We start from the raw sequence: 24,695 nt of genomic DNA on the forward strand, positions 1-24,695 counted from the left end.
GATATTCTGGAAGCCATTGAAAAGAAAAAGGAAAAGTTTCTCTTTGTTTCCTTCTCCCATGTGTACAAAGAGGTAAACAGAGCGGCAAATTACCTAACATCTCTAATTTAGGGTAGTTGTAATCTTTCAATTCAATTTGTCCCTCCACTAGATCATGTATTGCAGAGTATTGTAAATGATGATGCGAGTGGACAAAGGTATGTAAGAAAAGGTTAAATCAATACAGGTGGAGGTCTGCCTAACCTCAGCTTAATTTCTAAATATATATATATATATAGAAAACTAGAGAGAGATTGAAATCCACTTTTAATTTTTTTTAACATGCTAGCATAGATTTGTATAGAAAACCCTAATCTAGATATTCTCATACAAGGTTAAAATATAAAGACTAGACCTTTAATGATCCCTAATTACTTTATACTATCTATAGTCATAAACTAATTAGCATGAGAGAAAACTTGTTCCCATTCTCATGACAAACTCACTATTCTCTAGTTTAGGTTAAACTCTTCTTATCTCTAAGTCAAGAAAAACTTAAACTTAAAACCCTAACAACAAATCTATACTAACAAATCAAGTCCTCTCAAAGCTTCATTCAAACTCCTTCTAATGGGAGTTTAACTTTGATTCATGGGACTATCATGAACAAAAGAATGAAAGGAAGATATAATGTAAATAAGAAATAATTGAATTGAATAAACTAAAGCTTTTATTAATAATTCTAATGGAGGCTACAAACTAAACTTATAAACTAAAACTAAAAAGGAGAGAGAGAGAGAGAAACTAAAACTAGAGAGAGAACCCTAATCTATTCTAAACTAAAGAGGGGAGTAGTCAAGTTTTGTTTAGCCTTAAACCTCTTTATATAGGAGAGGGTTAGGTTTACAATTTCATGCATGGGCTTTGGAGCTATGTTTTGGGCTATGAAATCAAGCCCAAAACCTAATTACATATGTCCAAAAAAGGTTTCTCTGTGCAAAATTACTTCAACACTCTTTTTATCCAATTTTACTACTCTGATTAGGTCAAAACTTAGACCATTAGAAATCTCTTTCCGAGACGGTCGTTTTGACATATAATAAGCCCAATTCCGAGGTCTGAGTCCAAAGATACGACCTGTGGAAGTTTTGTTGACTTTTATGTTTTTTTTCTACCCACGTTGACTTTGACTTTTCAGTTTTGACTAGACTTTAAAAAAGCTTTTTCTCCTTGAAACTTGGGCTTTAACCATGGAACTTCTTAGCAACCAACCTTTGCTCCTTTCTCTTGCAAAAATGACATATTTATTCACATATTTGACTCTAAGACCTGAAATACACAAAAGCAAGTAAACAATACTAACTTTTATTTATTATACACATAATTGGTCTAAATGTAATATTATTAAGGGGTTAAAACTATAGTTTTTGGCTCTTATCACACACACATAACACACACACGCTCATGTAGCGCAGTCTAGCACAACACCAACAACAACGCATAACATTATAGTATGACACAACACCAACAACAACGCAACACATCATAGTACCACCAACACCCGGTAGCGGTAAAGACAAAGATATCCACAACACAACACTAGCACCAGTAGCACAAGCACAACACGGCGGCAGCAGCGACCACGACATATACCCACATAACACATCACCCGAGTAGGGAGCTAACACATCACCACCAAAGATAGCGGTAGCATCACAACATAACACCGAAAGAATAAGCGTAGACATCACCACCATAGCGGTAAGATACAAACTACAACACCCACCCAACCACCTAAACCAGCTGACACACACACATTACCACCACCACTCCACCACTCCCCCCGCACCACCTGACTACACACACTAGAGACCATACAACTAAATCAGCACACTCCACTACACACACACCCCATCACACACTACATTCCACTACTCCACACACACACACTATCACGTTTGTCTCCCTGCATGCCTTCTGCAGAGTAACATTCAAAAGCTATACATGATTGAGAGAGTATTTATAAAGGCTTGCCAACATATTGAAGCAGTACCACCTGCACACACTCACATACTTCACACCATCAGCACTAACACACTGAAGCACACACTCACACCAGCAGCACCAACACATTGAACTAACACCACCTACACACACTCATATACAATCACATTAGTAGCACCAACACATTGAACCACACACTCACACCAGCATCACCAACACATTAAACTAGCACACACATAAAAAAGATTAAGGATCCTGGTGGATTTGAACCACCATCACCTGGGATATGTGAAGGTGCACTCCAACTCCCAAGGGCTCTCCCATTTGAGCTAAAGATCCATTATATGTTTTCTAACTTGAGCATTACTGAACCTCCCCAATGTATATTACCAACAAATAAAACACTCTCCTCATTCGCAATCTCTTCATCTTAACCAAACTTACTACTACATTCCATATATACCACAAAGAATGTAAACTTACTACCACATTACATAATCACCAGAATGAATGCCCAAAACGACAAACTAAACACCCACTACAAATGCACCTTAGACAGATTTCGATAAACTATGCACTGTCGAAAACAAACAACAAAAAACTTTTGCAAATTCAAGAGGGATCGATTTAAAGATTTTCCAAGAAGAACACTATATTTATGCAAAATTCAACATGAATTTCATCATTCAATGCTAAAAAATAGTAGAAAGTATAAGACCCCAATTTTCATGTTGCATCTAGAGTTTCTTATAACTTTTAATTGCAACAATGACTTGGAGAAGTAATAGGTTCAAAATCAACAAATACAAGAATTTGTAGCTTCAATTTTACATTTAAAATTGAGAGAGAGAGAGAGAGAGAGAGAGAGAGAGAGAGAGAGATTTCTTACCCGTTACCTGTCACAAATTTTGAGATGAGAGAAGAGACCGAGAGATGGGTGAAAAATTTTCTCGCTATTTCTCTGGCAAAAGAGTTTAGGGGGGAGGTGTTTTCTATTTTCCCACTTCTAGTGGGAAAATTCTAGTTGCCTGGCAAAAAAAGATTCTGTTTATTGGTACCCTTAAATACACCCCAAACACTGGCAAAAGGTGTTTATAGTGGGAAAATCTAATTTTCCACCCCCATTTGTCACTTAACAAACACACCTTTAGGAGTTAGGCAGACCCCAACCTGTATTAATAAACTCTCAAGTACACATGACCTGGGCATCATCCTTTTTTACAATTTGTTCTAGACTTTCCTCTAGAGGTGCCAGATATATCATATCAAAAGAAACATTACAATTAGCAGTCTTAGCAATAAAGTCTGCTGCCCTATTACTTTCATGAAAAGTGTGAGTGTATACAAGCTTATCAAACCATGGGTTTAATAGCTACTAAACTCTGACAATACCAAGGAGCACTCTCTGAACCTACAAGTATGCATACTGCTCTGAGTGAGTCAGATGCAACCTTTACCTTCTTAAAACCCATTATCTTGCATCCTTTCAATCCTTGAAGTATTGCTCTAAGCTCTTGAACAAGAACTGAACTAGAAGGATTACATCCCTTGTACATGAAGTGCACTCCTCCTTCTGAGTTTCTAACCAAACCTCCATAACTCGAGCCATTTATTACTTACTGAGCCATCAGGATTCAATGTGACTTCATCGACCTCAGGCGAAGCCCATGTACAAGTGACAGGGACCTTTGTCACAAACTGAGTTTGTATATCTAATCTTTGCATTAGAACTTTTGCGCCTGGTGAATCTTTAATCTCCTTCAATTGCCTTTGCAATGAGATTTTCTGTTGGTTTAAAATAGCATTACCAACTTCAGAGATTGAATATTTGATTGCTAGTTCGTGGCAAATACCCCTCCCTTGCCCCATTTAGGAAATAGACGAACTGTTTTATGAGATAAGTCCCTAACAAAGCCTTTTACGTACGTGGTCATGGCTATTTGTTTAGGGAGCTTACGGTTTTCACTACAACATATGTATGTGAGAACTGAGAAGAATCGCCAGATTGAAGATTCACTAAAATCGTTGCCATTGTGGACATGCATCATAAGTTGTAGCTTGATTAAAGGTTGACAGATTGTTGCTAGCTACATGGTAAAATGTGTTTTAGAATTGTATAATTTGCCCGAAAATGACCGAATCCCATTGCAAGCCTTTTTTTGGTCAAGTACGAGAACACATCTACCATTTTTTTTAACTATTGATTAACTCTAGTTAATTAAAATTTAACCAAATATTTATGTTATTCTCTAGTTAATTAAAATCATTATATTTGTTTTCTCCACAAATCTTTTATTTCTTTGTGTCTCCATAAAAAATAAAAAATAAATAAAATAAAAAAATTATTAAGAGCAGTGCTAGCGGGACAACTATTGTCTTGTGTGTGTGTGTATAAGAACCCAATTGTTTATTGCCACGTCCCTTTGTTGAAATTGGGAACTCTTTTGTTTTTGTTGGGTTTAAGTGTTTAACTGGAAAAAGGAAAAAAAAACACAAATAAAAGAAAATGAATAATTGTTAGGTGTTATTTCTGATTCTCCTTCTCTTTGTTTAACAAATAGTACCCATAGTATAAAATAACATATTCAAAACAATTCGATGATTAAAATTGAGGAAAAAATGAAACATATATTTAATTTGAAGTAATTTAAACAAAAAATAAAAGTAGATTCTATTATTTACCTATAAAATGTCTTCCTAGATTACGCTATTTCCGATGTTAATCCAAATTCAAATACCCGAATAAGAATAAGAACAATAACAAATTGAAATCTACAACCCATCTAAGTTCCTAAGACCAATGAATTTAAAAGATACAATTCAATCCCAACTAACAATTTTACAATAAATTAGAAAGACATTCCAGGAAAAGAGAGGGAAGAATAGGTGGACAATTCATCATCATCGCAGGAAGAATAATAGGAGATAGTCATCGATAATCCCTTCCTCTAGTCACTTTAAGATTCTGCTTCCATTTTCTGTTTTTTTTTTTTTTTTTTTTTTTTTTTTTTCTTTTTTTTCTATTTTGCTTTTCAATGAAAAAAGATGGTAATTGGTTGAGAGAGTTCCATGTTTCCGCAAAGCGACCTGGCATTAGTTGATTGGGTTGTTAGCCAGGTACAAAACAGTTGTTGTCCTGCTAGCATTTTTGAATTATTAATTTCAATTACAAATTAAAAAGTTGCAAATAAATTATTTATTTTGTGTTTGTATATTTTTCAAGGGGTTCTCCGTCATTCAATTGCAACGCGAATTTTCCAATTTTATTTCATATTGGTTATCATCATTAGTATTTTAGGTTGTAATAAAGTTGCAACTAGTAATTGCATTTACGTTTGTGTAAGAGAAATGATAAAATTTAAGAGTTTTTTTTCATAAATGTTATTGTAGTTTTCATTTTATTATATAAGGTTTTTATTTTTATTTTTTTTTATAATGGAATAGGAGGGAAAGAAATAAGAAATATGAGGGAAAAAAGAATAAATTTGGAGTCTCAGGAATTTTTCACGGTAGATATTTGTTTTGGGTGTTAATATTCTCACCCCTTCACAACAATAAATTCCCCCCAAAAAGTGTGTACTACCTAGGGCAGAGATCAGGTCGGGTTCGGGTCGGATATGGCTATATCCGAATCTGACTAACCCGATCGGATAACACTAAAAATTCAAAAAAAGCCCAAAAATTATATCCAAACCCGAACCCGACATACCCGAACCCAAATCTGACCCGAATACATAAACGGATATGAAAATCAACCCAAACCCGATATATTCGGTAATCGGGTTGGGTCGGATTCGGGTCTACCCGACCCGATTCCATGCCCTATTACTACCCAATATACCTTCCTTTCTCCACCATATCAATTACCACCTCCTCTTCTCCCTTTACCTCTTCATTGAATGCATGAGTTGAAAAAGAACTACTTTAAAAACTTATCATGTTAAATGAAAATATTTAATCGATCTGGTGATATAAATGAATTAAAATTCTTATGAAAGGCTACAAACTTCAAGTCAACAATGAAAATGTTTAATTGATCTGGTGATATAGATGAATTAACATTCTTATGAAAGGCTACGAACTTTAAGTCAACATTTCAGAAAATCTTAAATGCCCAATTTGCAAAATGTTTAAGCATGTTAATGTGAGATTGGAATAAAGCTTCCAATCTTCCATTGAAGTATTAAACTGAATTAGTAATTAAAATCTTCCAATCAAAATTCAATTTGTTTATGAAATGTTAGCAATTTAGTTTTTTAACTTCAAATTCAAATGAAATTCGGTTGTACTTTAATTAGAACTACCAATGAAAAAAAATGCAAGGTTATTCCCTTGATTTAATTGAAATGACTATGATTTTTTTGAAGTTTAAAATCCCATGATTTTCTTCCTTCCAATTCCATTAATAAGCTCTCTGAAGAACCTGAGTCTTATCATTGTGGCATGATGTAAAGTAGAATTCGAAAAAAGGAAAAGGAGGTTTGAAAGTACATATATTCATCCAACACTAATCAACCAATCACAAGGTCACACGTAGAAAGGCAAGTTATTATCTTGCTATGCAATATATGTCTTAAGTATAGATCCTACCTCCTATACTCCTAGACTCCCTACCAGCATAAGACATCTAACACGACCAACCGGCCTACATCTCGCGCATACTTCCATATCCAGAACGAATTACACTGCACGTACATCCGCCCATTCAGAACGTCCTAAGCAAAGCTCAGAACGTTTTCCTTCTCCACATATATACATAACATCATGGCTCCATCTTATGCCATCTCTACATTATTGCGCGCTCCACTACCTTACCAACTGCCGTCATCACATTCCTCCACCAATGTAGATCTTGTATTTACTGGACAACGACCTGGTGATTCGTGTGGTAGGGAATGGATGCACTCTTCTTAAGATAAGAGTTGTCTACGTATCAAGTTTCTTGGGGTAAACTTGAATCAAGCCTTACGTAGTTCATCTCTTTCTATTTATAGATGTTTGAGCTGACCTTCCATATTTGCCTTGGACCGTTATGAAGTGTAAATCCACCTTGTGTGCTATCTTGATGATTTGTCATTACTCTGCTGTTACAAAGTTAATGTCTCCTTGATTGTGGCGTTGATTGAGCTCCAAGATTGCGCTAGTTAATTTGCTTCCATAAATGGCTGTAACTGATATTGTGGCCGACCTGAGTGTTGGGTCGTGGGGTTCGACCTGATGATATGGGATGAGCTGTGGGAGGACGACCTGGTATGTGGACACATGCACTGTAGTGTGGAACGGAGGGTACACAGCCCCCTTTATTTTGTATTCGTTTTTTAGACAGATATTCCATGGAAACAAGAACGGTTAAAAAGTAAAGTTTGAAAGCACGGTCGATTGTTTGTTTGTTTTGAAATTAGGTTTTGAGAAATATAAAAGGAACCTGTTGGTTAGATTTGTGGGCCCAAAATTATGACGATTTGTGGGCGAGTAATGATTTAGGCATTTGGGAACATGAAACATTTTTGTATTATCTCGAGGTTTTGGGCAGTTGAAAGGTTTTGACTTGTAAAGCGTTTTCGTCTGTTCACTTTTCAAGCAAAGAAAAAAGAAAAATAGAGCGAAAGAAAGAAAGAAAGAAAGAAAGTTCCTTTCCTTTGCTATCAAGTTCGTGTTTGTCAACTTAAAAACTTGATCTTTTAATCTTTCTTTGATTTTACAATGTCTATGACTAGTGATAGTTTGAGTGGTGAGGTTGAAGTTGATGAATGGAGAGAGAGAATAGTAAGTAATGAAGAGGTTAATGATAGGGTTTGTAGTGGTGTAGAGGCTTCGTCGTCTTCATCTTTGGAGACGAGGGCTGAGGATGCGAGGAGGCCTAAGTCGTAGGATTGTTATACTTCTCTGAGGGAGGAGTTTGGTTGGGTGGAGGCTGACCTGGCCATGTACGACCTGAGGGGGGAGAGGAATTTGTTTCATAGTGACTACGTTCCTTGGGGTGGAAGAGTAGTTGTTTGCTATGGACAGTTGAAAAGGCTGGGATGAAGTTGCCTCTATCCCGTCTTACTGTGGAGGTGCTGAATTATTTGGGAAAAGCCCCTTGTCAATTCGTAGGAAATAGTTGGAGGATCTTCCATGTGTTAGATCTGTTGAATGATAGAGGTTATAACATCTATTTAATAGATGTGTTGGAGCACTTTATTGTGAGGAGGTCGGGTGCTATAAATTTTAGTTTTCAGGTCGGTAAGGGGAAATCTCTTGTTATCGTGGGGGTGAGTAATGAGGAATGGAGTCGTAGGCCGTTTTTGGTTGTGGGTAGATATTGCCCTCCTCGTTTGGAGTTGGCAAGTCGTGTTGTATAGTTTGCTAGTAGGTCGTTGGTTTTAGGTTGTAATGTGTGTATGATATATTATGATTTGGACGTTCTGACTTTTTTGTTTTGTTCTTGCAGAGGTTTCTATTCGTGTTCGTACCAAGAACGGTGTTATAGAAAGGTGTGCTTGTTTGAGCTTGGAGGAGAAACGAGCTTTGCTGGGGGAGGTTGCTCATTACTTTAAAAGGCGTAGAGGAGAAAAGATTAATCGTAAGAAGTTGGAGCAAAAGAAGAGGGCTTGCAAGGCTATCGTTGTTCTCTCTTATTTTAGCTCGGATTCTACAATGGAGAGGGAGAGCCAAAAGAAAGCACCTGTCTCTGGAGTGAAAAGGGCTGGAGGGGCTAGTGATAGCCGCTCTGGGGCAGTTAGGATGGCTGGAGGAGCTGCTGAAAGTCGTTCTGCATCCAGACGCTCTGAGGTGGGTGATGTGAATAGTTTAGCGTCCCAACGTTCTGAGCTAGGGGATGGAGGACGCTCTGCATCCAACCGGTTCTCCTCTGGTGATGCAAATCATTCTGCATCCAAAAGCTTCTCCTATGGAGATGCGGGTGCTGGAAATGCTGGTTGTAATGTTGTTAGTGAAAGTGCTGGTGGAGAGGGTGAAGCTCCCACTTTGTTCCAGAAGCCTATTCTGAAGAGGCACTCCGAAGTGGTTGAGTCGGAGGGGGCTAAAAGGTCCTGAACCGAGTCTGAGGAACGACCTGGTACTGTGAAAGGTCGTACTTCTTCAGGCTAGGTACCTTTAAAGAAAATGAACCTGATTGATTTGGCTGTTGACGCTGGGGTAGCTGAGGCCCATGGTAAGAAGAAGGTTAGTGATGGTGAGCCTACTGCTCAGCAGTGCAAGGGGTCAGGGAGTGCAGCCCCAAGCGACAAGAGTGGAGATGACGTTCTAGACAGGCTCGTCATCTATGAGGACCCTGTTAGTTGTCTGAGGAAGTTTGTGAAGAATGGGGACTGCAGTTTCAAGTCCACATTGGTTATTAGAGGGTTGCTTGAGAGCATTGTCCTTGATGGAGATAGGCGTAAGCTGGATGGTAAGAGTCTGGAGGTGAACCTGAAGGAGATGGATCGGTCGCTATGCTATGTGAGCGTTATTCCGTTTCGAGCTTGTTTTCTTTGGGTTTTGTCAATATAAATCTGATCTAATCTTAATTTGTTATTTGTCAGGTTCTGGCCATGTACAGGAAGTTAAGAGAGATGACATCTATCTCCGATATGTACAAGAAGGAGTTGGATGCTAGCAAAAAGGCTTATGGCAAGTTGGTGGCCGAGCAACAGGTGGAGAGGGCTGAGGTCGTAGGGCTGAGGACTCAGGTGCAAGAGCTGGGTGGGAAAGTGGCTCTGTTGCAACCATCTCTTGACTTTGCAAAGCTGGAGGTTCAGCAGTGGGTTGCCGAGTGCAAGAAGGCGCAGGCCGTTGATGAACGAGCTGAAACTAAATATAACAACCTGGTTGATTTGGTGGAGGGTGGTGATACTTACGTTCTGGTAGATGATTATCTGGAGCTAGATCATAAGTATGAGCTCCTGAAGATGTCAGTTGAATGTGGGGCTGCAACAGTGTCTGCTGAAGATACTGGTGCAGATGCTAGTAGACGATCTAACCTGCCAACCAATCTAGGTGCTGCTCCAGCCATTCCTCTAGTTGTTGCTATCTTGGATGTGCCTGAAGTGGCTGTTAATCTTGCTAGAGAATCTATTACTGTAGAAGGCCGTGTGCTGGATCCTTTGAACATAGAGCAAGTTTCTCGTGTTTTGTGATCTTGAACGTCTTGTGTTTGATCTTGGGTTAAGGTCTTTTTGAACAATATTTAAACACTTTTTTTTTTATATTGATACTCTCTCTCTATATATTTTTTATGATGGGGATATTGAGGTCGTTTTCCTAGGATAACCTGGGGGCCTCAATATCTAAACGAACTTGTACTTAAGTAGAAATATTTAAATTACTTACTAGTTGAAATTGGCTTGAAGCATGCATGTGATTGCTATTGTTTCTTTTGATTTGATGTTTGATGACCTATGTTGTATAGTAGTAGTACTGATGTGTTGTTTGACTTTGCTAGGTCGTCTGATTGTAACAGGTCGTAGATCGTTTGTGTACGACCTGATATATTTGCGTAGTTTGCACCTAGGCTTTGTCATGTCCTTAGGTATATGCGCTGAGTCGTTCCTTTTGGGGTAACTTCTTATTAATATAATAAACCTTTAAATGGCCATTATAGTTGAGTCTAACTTAAACCCTTTTTGAGGTCGTAAGTTGACTTGGGGTCCTTTTGGGGGTCCCCTAGATTGTATTTGTCTGATAATTAGCCTTTGAGTGGCAATTACAGTTGAATCATACTTAACTCTGGCGTTGGTGTTAAGTTGATTTAGGGTCCTTTTGGGGACCTTGTTTAAATTGATTGATAATTAACCACGACGTGGTTGTAGTTGAGTCGTTGTAGACTCCGCCTTTGATGTACGACCTAACACTGTGATGTCCTAGGTCAGGTTGCCCAGTGTAAGAAATATTGTATTCATGTAATGCTAAAAATGACATCAGTACTTGAAATGTTGATGGAATTTTATTCGAATCAACTTACGTATCAGGAGAAAAACTTATTGATAAAATTGCTTTAGTAGAGCTGTATTCCAAGGTCGGGGAAGCATATCACCGAGCTGAGTTTTAAGCTAGTATGCGCCATTTCCAACGACTTTGTCAACAATGTAGGGGCCTTCCCATATTGGGTCGAGTTTGGCTGGAGCTAGTGTCTTTTTTAGGACTAGGTCTCCAGCTTGAAAAGATCTTGGGATGACCTTCTTGTTCTAAGATTGTTGGATTGTTTGGTGGTACCGAGCTAGGGATATTATAGCTGTTTCTCTTCGTTCCTCTAGGAGATCAACTTCTTTTGCCAAGATGCTGTCATTGTCTCCTGACTCGACAATATCAGAACGTGTGGTTGTGAGTGTGAGTTCTGATGGTATTACTGTTTCTGTTCCGAAGCAAAGTATGAAAGGAGACTCATTTGTACTGGCTCTGGCTATTGTTTTGTATGCCCATAGAATGTTCTTGAGCTATTCTGGCCATTGACTTTTCTTGCTTTCCAACTTCTTTTGGAGGTTTTCTTTGATGACCTTGTTTGTGGGCTCTGCCTGGCCATTGCTTTGTGCATATCTAGGTGTGGAAAATGCTTGAGTGATGCGCCATTTTTGTAGAAAAGCCTTGACTTGGGTGCCAGCAAATTGGGTTCCGTTGTCCATGACAAGGGTGTTAGGTAGACCAAATCTTGTGATGATGTTGGTCCATATGAAGTTGATGATGTTGACTTCCTTGACTTGGATTAGTGGGATTGCTTCAACCTACTTGGTGAAGTAATCTGTGGCTGCTAGGACATATTTGAGACATGTTTTCTTTTGTGGGATGAATGGTCCCATGATGTCTAGCCCCCACATGTGGAAAGGCCATGGGCTTGCAATATTGATCAACTCCCATGCTGGACTTAGGTGGTTGTGGCCGAATGTTTGACATTGGAGGCATTTAAGAACGTACCTTTTTGCCTCTATATGCATGTCTGGCCAATAATACCCTTGGGCTATTGCTTTATGTGTTAGGGATCTTGCTCCTGCATGGTTGCCACATTCACCTTTGTGAATTTCGTCAAAAATGAGTTGGCCTTCGCGTGGAGTTATGTACCTTAGGTGGGGTCCTCCTGCGTATTTGCGGAATAATTGTCCGTTGATTACTGTGTATCTTGGGGTTAGAAATTGTATTGCACGAGCATTCTTTGCCTCAGCTGGCAACTCACCCTATAAAATGTATTCTAGGAATGGGCCTATCCAAGATTGAGTGATTTCCTTTTCGGATGAGGGTTGAAAGTCGGTGAGGCTGTTGACACATTCTTTCTGGTATGCGGATCTTTCCAGGATGTCTATGTAGACTACGCTGGGGCAAACCTCTTGGGTCTTTGAGGCTAAGAAAGCTAGATTGTCTGCATGTCTGTTATCTTCCTTGGGAATGTGCTCCAACGAGAACGTTTTGAACGATCCGATGAGGTCATTGATGACCTGAGCGTACTTTGCTAGGTTTGCTCAATTCGTGACATACTCTTTGGTGATCTGCTCGACGATTAGCTGGGACTCGCTGTAAGCTTTAAGCTTTGGGACTTGTAGCTGTTGTGCCATACGGAGGCCTATGATCAATGCTTCGTATTCCGCTTCGTTGTTGGACATTGCGAAATCATTGATTTTTGTAGCTGGGTGCCTTCTGGTGATGTTAACACAGCCCCCAGTCCACTGCTACTGTTGTTGCACGCTCCATCTACGTAGAGGTACCATGTGTCTAGGGTGGCTGGTTGATGGAGTGAGGTGATGGGATCTGGTTCCCAATTGATGTCCTCGACGGGGAAGTCCGCAAGGAAATTAGCAACGGCCTGTCCTTTACGAGACGTTCTGGGAACGAACTCTATGTCGTGCTCTCCGAGCTCTTCAGCCCACTTGGCCATTTGAGCGATTTTATTGCTGGAACTCAGTACTTACTTGAGGGGTACATCGGTGATAACATTAATGTTGTGAGATTGGAAGTAAGGTCGGAACTTCCTAGCTGAGTAGAGTAAAGAGAGCATTGTTTTTTCCATCAGATAATAGTGCTTTTCTGAATCTGCCAACGTCTTGCTGGTGAAGTAGACTGGCTTTTCGACTCCTTCGTGTTCGCAAAAAAGAACAGAGCTGATTGCAAAGTCGGTTGTAGCAAGGTAAAGCCCCAGTGTTTCTCCTTCCTCTGGTTTGGACAGGACCGGCGGTGTTGATAAGTAAGCTTTCAGGTCGGTGAAGGCTTTGTGGCACTCGTCTGTCCATGTGAATGTTGCGCCTTATTGAGTATTTACAAGAATGGTCTGCATTTGTCAAATGCTCGTGAGATGAATATGTTGAGTGCTGAAACCATGCCTGATAACTTGTAAATTTGTTGCTTTGTAGTTGGTGCTGGCATCTCAAAGAGAGCTCGTATTTGTTCTGGATTTGCTTCAATACGCCTTTGTGAAACGAGATAACCTAAGAATTTTCCTAAGGCTACTCCAAATACGCATTTTGCTGGGTTGAGCTTCATCTTATTTTGGCAAAGTCGTTCAAAGGCTTCTTGTAGGTGGGAGATGTGATCGCCCGCCTTTTCGCCTTTGACCACCATGTTGTTTATGTAAACCTCCATAGTGTCTCCTAGCAAGTCTTTAAACATTTTGGTGACCAGTCTTTGGTAGGTCGCACTGGCGTTCTTCAAGCCAAATGGTAGAACGTTGTAACAGAACATTCCTTGCTCAGTTACGAAAGATGTCTTTTCCTGGTCTTCTTCTGCAAGCGGTATTTGGTTGTATCCACTGTATGCGTCCATGAATGATAACAACTCGTGGCCGCATGTTTGATCTACCAGTATGTCGATCCTTGGTAGGGGGAAAGCGTCCTTTGGGCAGTACTTGTTGACGTTGGTGAAATCTATGCAAAGTCGTACCTGACCATTCTTCTTTGGAACGGCAACAATGTTAGCTAGCCAGGTCGGGTACTCGACTTCTCTGATGAATCCAACATTTTTGAGCTTTTCTATCTCTTCATTGATGGCTTTTTGAAATTTGAGTGCTAGTTTTCTAGGTCGTTGTTTGACAGGCTTGACTGTTGGATCTACATTTAACTTATGGCAAGCGACCTGAGGGTCGATTCCTGGCATATCGATATACGACCAAGTAAAAACATCTTTATTGAGAGATAGAAATTTGACAAGTTGCTCCTTGAGCTTGGGGTCTAAATCGGCCCCTACATAAACAAACTTTGGGTCATTATCTGAGCCAGATTGATTTTTTCTCCTGGTTCTATTTGAGCTTGTTTCCCTTTGAGCTTGTCTGCTGTAGTTGCTGTAAGGTTGGACGTTTGAGGATCTTGCGTCCTTGGGACGTCTTTGTCTTCGACAACCTGAGGCTTGGGTGAGGTCGTTGTGCTGACGTGATTGAACTGGTGAGCTTCTAGTTGGTTACTTCTAAGCTCTATGATGCCTCAGGGACCGGGAAATCGCAGGACCTAGTGGAGGGTTGATGGAATTGCTTGGATCTTGTGAATCCATCGACGTCCTAGAATGGCAGTGTAGGACAACTTGACATCGATCACGCTAAATTGTGTTGAGGTTTTGACCGTGTCTTCCTTTTCTTCAATGGAGACTGGCAGGATGACATCTCCAATGGCATATGTGCGATCTCCATTAAACCCATAGAGCAGTGCATTTGATTCTATCATCACCGAGTTTGGCAGGTGCATGTCTTTGTAAGTTTGATAGAAAAGTATGTCGCACGAGCTACCTGGATCGATGAGGACTTTTGTGACTGTCCACCCGTTGATTTTGACGTGCACTACCAGGGCATCATTGTGGGGTAGGCACACCTTGTCTAGATCCTCTTCGGTGAATGAAATTACTGTTGTTGTTTGAGGGTTGGTAGGATTAATCACCTCAGCTTTGCGTGAGAGGTGGTACATTTTTTGAAGCGCTCCTACTCTTCTGCGCTTCTCCCGACCTGAGGTTTCATCATTTAATGTGTCTGTAATCATGTTAATTACTTTCTCCTCATCGTGGTCGAAGGAGTGTTGTCTCCTGTTATGCCTTGACCGACCTGGAGATTTAGATTATCAGGCTGTTCTGCTCCTGCTTCTGTTGTTAGCAGGTCGTTCGTTGCTGCGGCTCCTGCTTCTATGGCGTTTGGCATCAAGCTTGTGCCTTAGGTCGCTTTTTGATAGGAACTCTTTCAATTTGCCATCCTCCACTAAGTCTTGGAGATAGTGTTTGATGCTCTAACAATCATTGGTGGTGGTGGAGCTTGTGGAAATGGCAGTATGGACGTTCTAGTATGACGATCACCTTATTGATGTTGGGTTTGAAGTATGGTGCTATATATATCTTCTTCAGGATCTGACTCAGCGTCTTAGAGAAGTTGGAGAATTCTCTCTTTGTGTACGAAAGCTTGCTGGAGCTGGATCTGTTGTTGTTGTTGTTGCCTGAATATTGATTGCTTTTTGTGGGGTCTTGCTCGTTGCTAACTGCGAGGACCTCTTTGCCTTTGCGCTGGGCCATCCATTCTTTGTACTTGATATACTTGTCGACTCTGTGATACAGGTCGTCTAAGGTTTCTGGCTTGTTGCGCATGAGGGACCCTGCTAGGTCGGAGTCGTCTACGAGGGCGTTTGTGAATGCAGAAGTTGCAAAGCTGTCATTGAGTCCTGATTCCAGCGAGAGAAGGTCCTTCTTAAAACGTCCTAGGAAGACACGAATCGTTTCTCCATGGGCTTGCTTCAGCTGAAACAAAGAGTCTAGGTCGGCTCATTTCTTTCTGTTGTGGACAAACTCTGCTGCGAACGTCTCAGCTAGCTTGTCGAAGTTGCTGATCGAATCAGGAGGGAATGTGTAAAACCAATCTATTGCTCCATCCTTCAAGCTGGCTGGAAAAAGTTTGCACTTCAGGTAGTCGTAGTCTGGAGCGCTGTAGAGTGCAAAGATCTGACTTAAGCGAGCTACATGCTCGCCTGGGCAGGAGCTACCGTCGTACAATGGGAACTTTGGTTGTATAAATTCTAAAGGAGGTTGCTTGTCTCTGATTTCTGTGGTGAATGGTGATGCCTTGTACGTTTGTAGCATCTTCTGAGTGATCTGGATCGCGCTGGCTTTGTCGTTTGATTTCTCTAATCTTTGGGCGAAGTCTTCTAAGCGTTGATTGGTGGTGTTGGTGAGGGCTGCAACGGCGTTGTTCTCCATTGCTTCTGTGGTGCCATTGTTGGCGTTGGAGGTGGCCTGGTCGCACATCATCTGAATCTCTTGTTGTAAGGTGAGGAAAGCATCTTGTAGTGTCTTCATCTGTTCTGCCAACATTTTAAAGAGAGGTATCCATGGTGGTTTTTACTAGCTTCGTGGGCTTGAGAAAAGAGTAAGTGTGCTTTTCTTAAGGAAATGAACCAGCAGACGGTGCTAATGTAGATGTTGTATTTACTGGACAATGACCTGATGATTCATGTGGTAGGAATGACTGCACTCTTCTTGAGACTGCACTCTTCTTGGGATAAGAGTTGCCTACGTATCAAGTTTCTTAGGGTAAACTTGAATCAAGCCTTACGTAGTTCATCTCTCTCTATTTATAGATGTTTGAGCTGACCTTCCATATTTACCTTGGACCGTTATGAAATATAGATCCACCTTGTGTGCTATCTTGATGATTCGCCATTACTCTGCTATTACAAAGTTAATGTCTCATTGATTGTGGCGTTGATTGAACTCCAAAATTGCACTAGTTGATTTGCTTCCATAAATGACTGTAACTGATGATGTGGCCGACTTGAGTGTTGGATTGTGGGGTTCGACCTGATAATATGGGACGAGCTGCGGGAGGACGACATGATACGTAGACACGTGCACTGTAGTGTGAAACGGAAGATACTTACAACCAACTACATTAATCATGTTTCTCCACCAATTGTAACTATTACCTTCAACAAGGGGCGGATCCAGAGGCGGGAGTGGCTGCAACCCCTCTCCCCCCTCATTTTTTTGTTAAAAAAAAAAATAGTAGTTATAATAGTATATAATTCACTAAAAATATATATATTTATAGTGTGTGTTAGTAGTAGCAACCCCCCTTTTGTAGCAATCCTGGATTTACCCCTGCCTTCAACCATGACTCATCTCTTACTGTCATCATAATCACACCATACATCTATAATATATAACCTAGAACTATGTTAGCTTGATTCTAGATCTATCTCTCTAACGGGATACGTAGTCATCTTCCTTACTTCCTCAAAGAAGAGCAATCATTACAAAACACCCAAAAAAAGTTCCTGATAACCAATACTTAGTTTAATCTTAATATCATTTAGTGTAATATTGAAGTGAGTCCTAAAGAAACTCATTTTTATATTTAGAAGATTGTTGAGGTTATTTGGGTGTTTGGAGGTAGAGAGGGTTAAATCTATATTAAAATTTTGGGCGTTGGACTTATCAAAGTCTACTGTGGAAATATTAACACCATAAAAAACACAAGACTCAAGTTCTATGGTTAACTGAACCGCTAGAGTAGCAAACAGTAGCCAAGGAATACAAAAAGGCCAACCCCCGTAAATTCCGCTTACCATGGGCACTGCAGCCATACAGACATACAGTAAACAGATAAGTAGCGAGCATGCTAAACTGGATATGTGCCGAACTTGGTGCGAAAACAATTCGAACACTCATTCTAAAGTCTAAACTAATGGTGGGACTCACAAACACTTGTTTGTTTGCTGACATTTAAGAGGGGCAATCTCTTAAGCACACATGTGCACACATGGCTGGGACCTTCACATGTCCACACAAAGAAGTACAGTCCTTGCTAGCTTCAATGATGAGTGCTCCGTGGCACAGCCATATTTGTTGTTCTGAAAAGTGAATAATTGTTTGCAATTGTACCATGTGTGTAATCTAAATCTTACATGTACAGGAAAATATGTTATGTGGTCTGAGTTGCAACATGGTTGTATTGTAGGGTCGTGAACGGTACATAATATAACGATCACAACGACAGCTCGTCCCACACCATTCTTTTCGGATAGGGGTAGAATTCGAGCAGGGCCGTCCTCGAGAATTCGATGGCCCTCTGCCCCAAAAATGAAGCCTGTGTTAAGATTTCTCCATAACTCAGAATCGTATGTCAATCAATAAAAAAAACCTAATTGTAATAGGACATATCTGGAGCCATAGCATTGATCAAGCAAGTTCTATAACTAGCAGAACGTTATTGTCTTCCACTACGATCCAAAACCCTTCTTTGTGTTCTCTCACACTAGATATGGAAAACTATGAGACTCAGTTTAGGGTTTTGGGTGGGGACCTCAACTTATATATTGTGAGTATATTTCTATTATAGCCCATCATAATAATAGAAATACGCTTAAGCCCAAAAAATATCTGCACATATAGTTAAACTCATACTCACTTTATACACATGTCATGACCTGATACGTGTGATTTGAGACATGTAAATGACTTAACCATTTTACTTTAAGATCACAATTTAATGAGTCTTCCCAATGTCACACATACGTAGTTCGACAATTAACACTGTGTAATGTGTATGATCTATATAGGTACACCTGAAGAGGAAAAGTTCTAACAATCTCTCACTTGTACCACATAGGTCATAACCTGATATTAGACAATGGTAAACCTTAAGAGCTCTAAATTCTATTGTCGAAATTATGAGTGACGTCTCAAAACAATCTGGTTCATTGAGAAATTAAAAATATAGGATCATAGCAGTCTTTGCCATATTTAGCATGACTAGACTTATCTGTGGTCACAATACTAATATCTTTTAACGACATAGATTAAGTATAGATGTGTAGCATAAAAATAACATGCAATGTGATCCCTGGACATGTTCATTTTCAACTGGTCCAACTTTATGATATATAGCGATTTTCTTTATTCTTCTTAATCAAACTTTATATGCGCAACCATAAATGAATAAGTAGATAACTTTATTTCAAATCATCAATTACTGAAGTGACAACCAAAGTTTAGTAAAAAAAAAAAAATTAATACAAACTCCCACTAAAAGGAAACATCACAAGGACTAACCACCCCCCATACGAGCTACATGCTCCTTAAATGCCATAGGTGGTATGCCCTTAGTCAGCGGATCAGCTATCTGGAGATTTGTATTAACGTACTCAATTGTCATATGATGATCTTTAACCCTCTCTTTCACGACAAGAAACTTTATGTCAATGTGCCTAGACTTTGACGAACTATTGTTGTTCTTGGAATAAAGTTCAGCGACTTTATTATTACAATAAATCGTTAATGGTTTCTCAATGAAACCCATAACATGAAGCCCAGAAGTGAAATTTCTATACCACTTTACTTGATTTGATGCTTCAAAACAAGCAATAAATTCTGCTTCCATAGTGGAGGAGGCTATTAGTGTTTGTTTGACACTTTTCCATGATACAGCACCTCAAGCTAACATGAAAACATAACCAGACGTGGATTTTCTACTATCCAGGCAACCAGCAAAATTCAAATCCGAATACCCATTCAACTCAAAATGATCGGTTTTTCGGTATGTGAGCATAAAATCTTTTGTTCTTTGCAAATACCGCATCACCTTTTTAGCCGCTTTCCAATGATCCATGCCTGGATTACTTAAGTATCTGCCTAGCATTCCAACTACATACGCAATATCTGGACGCGTACAAACTTGAGCATACATAAGACTCCCTATTATTGATGCATAAGGAATATCTTTCATTTGTTCTTTCTCTAAATCGTTCTTTGGACATTGAAGCAAACTCAATTTATCACCCTTAGCAATGGGCGCATCACCTGGTGCACAGTTTTGCATGCCAAACCTACTTAGCACCATTTCAATATAATCCTTTTGTGATAAGCCCATAAGCCCATAATGCCATGTGATCTATCATGATGAATTTCAATGCCTAGCACAAAAGATGCTTCACCAAGATCTTTCATCTAAAAATTCCTCGAAAGAAATCTCTTGGTTTCATGCAAAAGGCCTATGTCACTGCTCGCTAGTAGGATGTCATCAACATATAACACTAGAAAAAAAAATTTACTCCCACTGATCTTGTGATAAACACATTGATCCACATCATTTTCCTTAAAACCAAAAGAGGAAATGATGTGATCAAACTTTAAATACCACTGACGAGATGCCTGCTTTAAGCCATAGTTGGATTTCTTTAATTTGCAAACCAAATGTTCAGAGCCTTTGGACTCAAAACCATGAGGTTGCCTCATATAGATAGTCTCCTGAATGTCACCATTCAGAAAAGCTGTCTTAACATCCATCTGGTGTAACACTAAATCATAATGAGCTACAAGTGCCATAATAAGTCTACAAAGAGTCTTTCGATGAAACAGGAGAGAGAGTCTCTTTATAGTCAATGCCTGCCTTTTAAGTAAAGCCTTTTGCAACAAGACATGCTTTATATCTGTCAATGCTGCCTTTTGAGTCTCTTTTGGTTCTGAAAATCCATTTGTTATCAATGGGTTTGGCTCCATTAGGCAACTCGACAAGATTCCAAACGTCATTGTCTTTCATAGACTTTAACTCCTTGTCAGTACCCTCCGTTCTACACTACAGAGCACGTGTCCACATGGCAGGACGTCTTACTTCAACTCGTCCCATAACATTAGATCGTACCAACGACCCAACACCCAGGTCGTCATCAGTAGCAGTTACAACCATTTATGGAAAGATATCAACTAGCACAATCTTGGAGCTCAATCAACGCCTTAATCAAGGAAACATTATCTTTGTAATAGCACATTAATGGCGAATCATCAAGATAGCACACAAGGTGGATCTGCAATCCATAACGGTTCAAGCACACATCTATAAATAGAGAGAGATGAACTACGTAAGGCTTGATTCAAGTTTACCCCGAGAAACTTGATACGTAGGCAACTCTTATCCCAAGAAGAGTGCAGCCATTCCCTATCCAACAAATTATCAGGTCGTAGTCCCAAAATAACCAACATCTACATTGGCGCCGTCTGCCGGTTCATTTCCTTAAGAAAAGAACAACCACTCTTTTCTCAAGCCCACGAAGCTAGTCAGAAAAACCACAATGCAGCCCAACCTACAAGCATTGGCAGACCAGATGAAGACACTCCAGGAAGCCTTCATCACTTTGCAACAAGAAAACCAGACAATGTGAGAGCAGGCCAACTCCAACGCCAACAATGGCACCACAGAAGCCAGGGAGCATAACACTGTTGCAGCCTTAACCAACACCACCAATCAGCGTTTAGAAGACTTCGCGCACAAACTAGAGAAGTCAAGTGAAAGAGCCAGCACGATCCAGATCGCTCAGAAGATGCTAGAGACGTACAAAGCATCACCATTCATCCAAGATATCCGAGACAAACAACCTCCTTCAGAGTTCATCCAACCAAAGTTCCCATTGTACGATGGTACCTCCTGCCCAGCCGAGCACATAGCTCGCTTGAGCCAAATCCTAGCACTCTACAACTATCCTGACTACGACTACCTGAAGTGCAAACTTTTTCCAGCCAATTTAAAGGATGGAGCAATAGACTGGTTTTACACACTCCCTCCAGATTCGATCAACAACTTCGACAGCCTTGCTGAGACGTTTGTAGCAGAGTTCGTCCACAACAGAAAGAAGCGCTCCGACCTGGACTCCTTGTTCTAGGTCAAGCAAGCTCATGGCGAAACTATCCGAGCTTTCCTTGGACGTTTTAAGAAGGACCTCCTATCGCTGGAGTCAGGACTCAGTGACGGTTTTGCAATTTCTGCGTTCACAAACGCCCTCTTGGACGACTCTGACCTAGCAGGGTCCCTCATGCGCAACAAGCCAGGCACCTCAACCGACCTGTACCACAGAGTCGACAAATACATCAAGTACGAAGAGTGGATGGCCAAGTGCAAAGGCAAAGTGGTCCTGGCAGTTAGCAACGACCCAGATCCCAATGAAAGCAAGCAATATTCAAAGAGCAACAACAATAACAACAACAACAAGAGATCCAACGCCCGCAAACCCTTATACACAAAAAGGGAATTCTCCAACTTCTCCAGGACGCCAAGTCAAATCCTGAAGAAAATATATACATCACCATACTTCAAACCAAACATCAATAAGGTGATAGCCATACTAGAGCATCCATACTGCCATTTCCACAAACTCCACCACCACGACACCAATGATTGCTGGAGCCTCAAGCACTACCTCCAAGACCTTGTGGAGGAAGGCAAATGAAAAGAGTTCTTGCCAGAAAGCGATCTGAGGCACAAGCTGGATGCCAAATGCCACAGAAGCAGGAGTCGCAGCAATGAACGACCTGCTAACAATAGAAACAGAAGCAGGACCAGATCAACTCGACGATCTAAGTCTCCAGGTCGGTCAAGGCACAACTGGAGACAGCACTTTTTCGACCAAGATGAGGACAAAGTAATCAACATGATTACAGACACCTCAGACGACGAAACCTCAGGTCGGGAGAAGCACGAAAGAGTGGGAGCAATCCAAGAAATCTACCACCTCTCACACAAAGCCGAGATGATCAACCCCATCGACCCTAAGAGGACAACAACAATTTCATTCACAGGAGAGGATCTAGACAAGGTGTGCCTACCTCACAATGATGCCTTGGTAGTGCATGTCAAAATCAATGGTTGGACAGTTAAAAGAGTCCTCATCGATCCAGGGAGCTCATGCGACATATTGTTTTATCAAACATACAAGGACATGCACCTGCCAGACTCGGTGATGATAGAATCCAATGCACTACTCTATGGGTTCAACGGAGATCGTACAGATGCCATTGGAAATGTAATCCTACCAGTCTCCATTGGCGAAAAAGAGGACATGGTCAAAACTTCAACACACTTCAGTGTGATCGATGTCAGGTCGTCCTACACTGCCATTCTAGGACGTCGTTGGATTCACAAAATCCAAGCAATTCCATCAACCCTACACTAAGTCCTACAATATCCCAGTCCCAAAGGCATCATGGAGCTCAAAAGCAACCAACTGGAAGCTCACCAATGTAATCAGGTCAGCACAACGACCTCACCCAAGCTTCAAGTCGTTGAAGCCAAAGACGTCCCAAAGAGGCAAGATCCTCAAACATCCAGCACTCCAGCAACGGCATCAAACAAGCTCAATGGAAAACAATCTCAAATAGAACTAGGAGAAAAAGTCAATTTGGGCACAACTGATGACCCAAAATTTGTCTATGTAGGGGCTGATTTGGACCCCAAGCTCAAGGAGTAACTTGTCAAATTTCTATTTCTCAATAAAGATGTTTTTGCTTGGTCGTATATTGATATGATAGGAATAGACCCTCAGGTCACTTGCCACAAGCTAAATATAGATCCAACCATCAAGCTTATCAAACAACGACCTAGGAAGCTAGCACTCAAGTTTTAAAAAGCCATCAACGAAGAGATAGAGAAGCTCAAAAATGTTGGATTCATTAGAGAAGTCAAGTACCCGACCTGGCTTGCCAACATAGTAGCCATTCCAAAGAAGAATGGTCGGGTACGACTCTGCATAGATTTCACCAACGTCAACAAACATTGCCCAAAAGACAGATTCCCCCTACCAATAATCGACATACTGGTAGACCAAACTTGCGGCCATGAGCTTTTGTCATTCATGGACGCATACAGTGGGTACAACCAAATACCACTTGCAGCAGAAGATCAAGAAAAGACGTCCTTCATAACCGAGCAAGGTACGTTCTGCTATAACGTCCTACCTTTTGGCTTGAAGAATGCAGGAGCGACCTACCAAAGACTGGTCACCAAAATATTCAAAGACTTGTTAGGAGACACTATGGAGGTTTACATAGACTACATGGTGGTCAAAAGCGAAAAAGTAGGTGATCACATCTCCTACTTACAAGAGGCCTTTGAATGACTTCGCCAAAACAAGATGAAGCTCAACCCAGCCAAATGCGTATTTGGAGTAGCCTCACGGAAATTCTTAGGTTATCTCGTCTCACAAAGTCGCATTGAAGCAAACCCAGAACAGATACGAGCTCTCATTGAAGTGCTAGAACCAACGACAAAGCAACAAATCCACAAGTTATCTGGCATGGTTCAGCCCTCAACAGATTCATCTCAAGAGCATCTGACAAATGCAGACCATTCCTGCAAATACTCAAAAAGGGAGCAACATTCACTTGGACAGACGAGTGCCATAAAGCCTTCCCCGACCTGAAAGCCTATTTATCAACTCCACCCGTCCTGTCCAAACTAGAAGAAGGAGAAACACTAAGGCTATACTTTGCAACTATCGACTTTGCAATCAGCTCAGTTCTCTTCCGCGAGTATGAGAGAGTCGAAAAGCCGGTCTACTTCACCAGCAAGATGTTGGCAGATGCAGAAAAGCACTACTCTTCGATGAAGAAAGCAATGCTTTCTTTACTCTACTCAGCTCGGAAGTTCCGACCTTACTTCCAATCTCACAGCATCAAGGCCATCAATGACGTACCCATTAAATAGGTATTGAGTTCTAACAACAAAACACCCAGCATGGCCAAATGGGCTGAAGAACTCGGAGAACATCACATCTAGTTCGTTCCCAGAACGTCTCGCAAAAGCCAAGTCGTTGCTAATTTCTTGGCAGATTACCCCGTTGAAGACATCAACTGGGAACCCGAGCCAATCACTTCACTCCATCAACAAGCCACCCCAGACACATGGCACTTCCATGTAGATGGCGCATGCAATAACAGTGGTAGTGGACTGGGGGCTGTATTAACTTCACTAGAGAGAGCCCAGCTACAAAAATCAATCAAAATCGATTTCGCAACGTCCAACA

General features: G+C 40.7%; 1 pseudogene; it reads right to left on the reverse strand.

The window, feature by feature from the left end:
- Window positions 1–19,336: 19,336 nt before the first annotated feature.
- On the reverse strand, window positions 19,337–19,744 carry LOC147508479 (secreted RxLR effector protein 161 pseudogene; annotated as a pseudogene).
- Window positions 19,745–24,695: the final 4,951 nt, after the last annotated feature.

Source organism: Coptis chinensis, chromosome 3 (assembly GCF_015680905.1).
Source record: "Coptis chinensis isolate HL-2020 chromosome 3, ASM1568090v1, whole genome shotgun sequence".
NCBI classification, from domain to species: domain Eukaryota; kingdom Viridiplantae; phylum Streptophyta; class Magnoliopsida; order Ranunculales; family Ranunculaceae; genus Coptis; species Coptis chinensis.